The sequence below is a fragment of the Mobula hypostoma genome, chromosome 30, assembly GCF_963921235.1.
Source record: "Mobula hypostoma chromosome 30, sMobHyp1.1, whole genome shotgun sequence".
Classification (NCBI taxonomy): Eukaryota; Metazoa; Chordata; class Chondrichthyes; order Myliobatiformes; family Myliobatidae; genus Mobula; species Mobula hypostoma.
In genome coordinates, this window is record NC_086126.1 from 1,997,625 (window position 1) to 2,003,706 (window position 6,082).

The window sequence follows — 6,082 nt, forward strand, 5'->3', positions numbered from 1 at the left end:
ATCTTGATGTACTTTTGTGATAATATTTACCTTGAATGTTGATGAATAAACTTGAATCTTAATGTCAAAAAAGGCCTCTTTCTTCCAGAATGGTGGCAAAACTTAATATTCCATTAAAAAATGAACTATGCTTTGAGGCAAATACTTCCAGGTAGGTAATTAAAAACGGCGTCTTTCGAATGGATAAACAGGGATAGTGTTGGTTACACCTTTGACCGAGAACTTCTCGATGGTTTGGACTTCAGAGTTCAAAGGGAATTTATCCATCACCTATTCTTGACTGTAGTTAATCAGCGACTTTCAGGTTCGTCAAAGATACACTGTAAGTGATCGGCCTCATTATGCACAGTCCCCCTTTCATTAAGCATCCTTCCATAGGTCACGTGCAACCATGGGGTTCGCCGATATCTTGGAGATCGTTGGAAGTCATGGGAAGTTTCGAGCCGCAACGTCCTGACGATGGGTCTCGGCCCGAAACGTCGACTGTTCCTCTTCCTATAGATGCTGCCTGGCTTGCTGCATTCACCAGCATTTTTTTTGTGTGTGTTGCTTGGAAGTTCGAATCCATCCAGATTTTCCTGATGACAGTCCCGACGTTATTCCTGGCCAGCGACAGCCTCCTCCAGAACTTCACCCTTGCCGTCCCTCAGAACCGGGGTGCTGGGTGCGGCTGGGAGACTATGTTCGAGTTAACTTAAAGTGATTGAGAAACCTCGGAGGGAGAAGATTCTCCAGGTGTTCCAGCCCATGGACTGGGAAGGGAGGTCGGACAAGTGCCGCATGTACACCTCCCGCAGTGTCATCTGCTGGGCGCCAAAGAGGTGCAGGGCAACGGGAGCCCACCTGACTCACAGGCGTGCACCTGCGGGTGGGTGTACGAGCACTCCCAGTTCACGTCGACCATCGGGACAGGGGTACGGCTGAAAATGCCCATTTTATTAATGGGTTCAGTGACCTGCTCGGTGACGCGCGGTCATGACGTGCACGGTGGGAGGGACACTAGTATATAGAGCTCGCTACCCAGGTTAACTTCCCGCCGCTGTCTGCTCTCCTGGTGCTCCGGTTTCCGCCCACTCTCAAAAGACGTACAGATTTGCGTTAGTAGGGCGAGGTTGTCTGCTGTATCTGCCGCGCCCAATGCCGCCTGCTCTACATTGTTGAAACCCGTTGTAAATTGAGGACCACTTCATTCGGGCTCCTCCGTTCCTTCTGCCGCAAGTGGGACTTCCTGCTGGCCAAATATTTTAATTCCGATTCCCATTCCTGTTCCAATGTGTTGGTTCACGGCCTCCTCTTTTGCAGGATGAGGCCGCTCTCAAGGGTGGAGGAGCAACACTTTATATTCTGTCTGCGTAGCCTCCAACCTGATGACATGAATATCAATCTCTCCTTCCGGAAAAAAAGAAATTCCTCCACCTCCCTTCTTTCTCTATTCCTCATTCTGGTCTTTTATCTCTTCTCACCTGCCTATCACCACCGCCCTGGGTGCCCCCGCTCCTTCCCTTTCTCCTACAGTCCGCTCTCCCCTCCTATCAAATTCCTTCCTCTCCAGCCCTTTTCCTCTCCCACTCACCTTGCTTCACCCATCACATTCTAGCTATCCGCCTCCACACACCCAGCACCTTTTCATTGAGATGAGGCTGAGTACAGGGCTATGGTAGGAAACTTTGTCACATGGTGTGAGCAGAATTATCTGCAGCTTAATGTGAAAAATACTAAGGAGCTGGTGGTAGACCTGAGGAGATCTAAGGTACCGGTGACCCCTGTTTCCATCCAGGGGGTCAGTGTGGACATGGTGGAGGATTACAAATACTTGGGGATACGAATTGACAATAAACTGGACTGGTCAAAGAACACTGAGGCTATCTACAAGAAGGATCGGAGCCGTCTCTATTTCCTGAGGAGACTGAGGTTCTTTAACATCTGCCGGACGATGCTGAGGATGTTCTACGAGTCTGTGGTGGACAGTGCTATCATGTTTGCTGTTGTGTGCTGGGGCAGCAGGCTGAGGGTGGCAGAAACCAACAGAATCAACAAACTCATTTGTAAGGCCAGTGATGTTGTGGGGATGGAACTGGACTCTCTGACGGTGGTGTCTGAAAAGAGGATGCTGTCCAAGTTGCATGCCATCTTGGTCAATGTCTCCCATCCACTACATAATGTACTGGTTGGGCACAGGAGTACATTCAGCCAGAGACTCATTCCACCGAGATGCAACACTGAGCGTCATAGGAAGTCATTCCTGCCTGTGGCCATCAAACTTTACAACTCCTCCCTTGGAGGGTCAGACATCCTGAGCCAATAGACTGGCCCTGGACTTATTTCATAATTTACTGGCATAATTTACATATTACTATTTAACTATTTATGGTTCTATTACTATTTATTATTTATGGAGCAACTGTAACAAAAACCAGTTTCCCCCGGGATGATGTATAACAGAGCTAAGGTGAGTGGGAAGACGGATGATTGGGAAGTTTTTAAGGAGCAACAGAACTTAACTAAAAAGGCAACACGGGGAGAAAAAATGAGGTATGAACGCAAGCTAGCTAGGAATATAAAGGAGGCTAGCAAAAGTTTTTTTAGGTATGTGAAGAGAAGGAAGATAGTTAAGAACAATGTCGGGCCCTTGAAGAATGAATTGGGAGAAATTGTTTTGGGAAACAGAGAAATGGCAGACGAACTTAATAGGTACTTTGGATCTGTCTTCACTAGGGAAGACACAAGCAATCTCCCAGAGGTATGGATGGGCCAAGGACATAGGGTAACAGAGGAACTGAAACAGATTGACATTAGGAAGGAAATGGTGATGAGTAGACTGATGGGACTGAAGGCTAACAAATCCCCAGGTCCAGATGGTCTGCATCCTAGGGTACTAAAGGAGGTGGCTCTGGAAATTGCGGATGCATTGGTGATCATTTTCCAATGTTCCTTAGATTCAGGATCAGTTCCTGAGGATTGGCGAATGGCTAATGTTATCCCACTTTTTAAGAAAGGAGGGAAGGAGAAAACAGAGAACTATCGCTCTGTTAGTCTAACATCAGCAGTGGGGAAGATGCTAGAGTCCATTATTAAAGATGAAATAGCGGCATATCTTGATAGCAGTGATAGGATTGGACCAAGCCAGCACGGATTTACCAAGGGCAAATCATGCTTGACTAATCTATTGGAGTTTTTCGAGGATGTAACCAGGAAGATAGACACGGGAGATCCAGTGAATGTGGTGTACCTTGACTTTCAGAAGGCATTCGATAAAGTACCACCTAGGAGATTGGTGGGTAAAATCAGAGCTCATGGCATTGGGGGGAGGATATTGACATGGATAGGAAACTGGTTGGCAGATAGAAAGCAAAGGGTAGCAGTGAATGGGTGTTTCTTGGAATGGTAAGTGGTGACTAGTGGGGTGCCACAGGGCTCGGTATTGGGACCACAGCTGTTTACGATTTACGTCAATGATTTAGAGAAGGCATTGTGAATAACATCAGCAAGTTGGCTGATGATACTAAGCTGGGTGGCAGTGTGACATGTGATGAGGATATTAGGAGAATTCAAGGTGACTTGGATAGGCTGGGTGAATGGGCAGAAACTTGGCAGATGGCGTTTAATGTGAATAAGTGTGAGGTTATTCACTTTGGGAGCAAGAACAGGAAGGCAGATTATTTTCTCAACGGTGTGGAGTTAGGTAAGGGAGAAATACAAAGAGATCTAGGAGTACTTGTTCATCAGTCTCTGAAGGTGAATGAGCAAGTGCAGCAGGCAGTGAAGAAGGCTAATGGAATGTTGGCCTTTATTACAAAGGGAATTGAGTACAAGAGCAAGGAAACCCTTTTGCCTTTGTACAGGGCCCTGGTGAGACCACACCTGGAGTATTGTGTGCAGTTTTGGTCTCCAGGGTTAAGGAAGTACATCCTGGCTGTGGAGGAGGTGCAGCGTAGGTTCACTAGGTTAATTCCTGGGATGTCCGGACTGTCTTACGCAGAGAGGTTAGAGAGACTGGGCTTGTACACGCTGGAATTAAGGAGATTGAGGGGGGATCTGATTGAGACATATAAGATTATTAAGGGATTGGACAAGATAGAGGCAGGAAATATGTTCCAGATGCTGGGAGAGTCCAGTACCAGAGGGCATGGTTTAAGAATAAGGGGTAGGTCATTTAGGACAGAGTTGAGGAGGAACTTCTTCTCCCAGAGAGTTGTGGAGGTGTGGAACGCGCTGCCTCAGAAGGCAGTGGAGGCCAATTCTCTGGATGCTTTCAAGAAGGAGCTAGCTAGGTATCTTATGGATAGGGGAATCAAGGGTTATGGGGACAAGGCAGGAACCGGGTATTGATAGTAGATGATCAGCCATGATCTCAGAATGGCGGTGCAGGTTCGAAGGGCCGAATGGTCTACTTCTGCACCTATTGTCTATTGTCTATTGAATAAACTATGACTATGACTATGATTCTGACTGCTTCTCCCCTTCCTTTCCACTCCTAATGAAGAGTTTCGCCTGAAGAGTTGACTGTTTACTCTCTTCCATCAACGCTGCCAGACCTGCTGAGTTCCAACGTCGCTTTCTGTCTGTTTCCTGGTTTAGTACGCTGTGGGCACGCCAGATTGGCGTCAGATGAGTGGCGATCCTTGAGGACTGCCCCCTCCCCCCCAAATCAGAACCTGGTTGACGCAAGTGACGCATTTCACTGTTTCGATGTACAGGTGACAAATGAAGATCGGCAAACAGGCTCCAGCTCGGTTGGAGAATCTTACACCTAAAGTTATCATTTATCCAGGGTGGCATTTTCTTGCATGCCAGGCTGATTTTGAGAAGAGATTAACACCGACTAATAGATTAATATCAATAATTATGGACGTTTTAAAGGAAGAGGGGACGATTTCTATTGCTTACTGGCCTGTATTGTTATTCTGCTATTAATAGAAGCATAACAAGATTGGTTAATTGAAAATCTGACCTCCGGTTGAAGATGGCGCTATTGACGGAGAGTGGCAACTTAATGGCCGTTTCCAAAGCAAAAAAAAATACAACTAGATACTTTATTAATAACATTTTACGGTAAAAGTATTATGGTAAATGATCACTGCAAACCACGAAGAGGTGAGCGAAGGCGAGGCTGAGTGGAGGGTCGAAACGTGCAGTTGCAAGGCCAATCGGGCCTCGTGTCTGCGGGCTCCGCAATGTTTTATTCCCATGTGCTGAACTGCAGCCGAAGCCGCTCTGGGCTTTTTGGCTAAAGACTCACTTCAGATTGAAATGCTATTTGCTTACTTTGAAAGTTTGCTCGATTTGGTCCTCTCTCTCCGCACATTGGGATAGATAGAGTAGTGGTGGTTGGGTGTGTGGAAAGGTGGATTAGTAGGTGGAGATGTTGCTCAACCTTACCGCTTGGGGAAAGGAACTGTTTTTGAGTCTGGTGGTCCTGGCGTGGATGCTAAGTAGCCTCCTCCCTGATGGGAGTGGGACAAACAGTCCATGATAAGAGACAGATTGAAATGATGAAACATTTTAGAAAACCTATTTGATAAATGATCAATATTAATGTTTTAAAAACGTACTTAGTTACCATCCCTCCTACAGGGGCATTGTCCGCTGAAAGCTGCTCACCAGAGCCCTCTGCCCTGGGCCAGTCTTCCAAGCTGTCCCCGGGTGCAGCCCATCTTCGAAGACCCTTCCTCTCCCAGGGATGAGGTCCTCGGCGCTGCTGTTGGTGTTTCTGCAGCTCTGGGCTTTTACGGGATGAGGTTGCTAGCCCCCAGTCCAACTTTCCTCGTTCACAGCCGGGCTTGAGACCATCAATGGCGGAGCTAATACTTCAAAAAGTCATTTGAAAACTAGCATCATTCCGAAATAGTAATATTACTACAGTCAGAATCAGGTTTAATATCACCAGCATAAGTTGTGAAATTTGTTGTCTTTGCAGCAGCAGTACAATGCAATACAGAATAAAAACTATAAATTACAATATATATAACATTAAATTAAGTAAGAAAAAATATTGCTCCCGGCAGGTATCAATAACGCGACACCTGTCCATTCACCTCCATTCAGGGCCCCAAACAGCCCTAACAGGTGAGGCAACACTTCA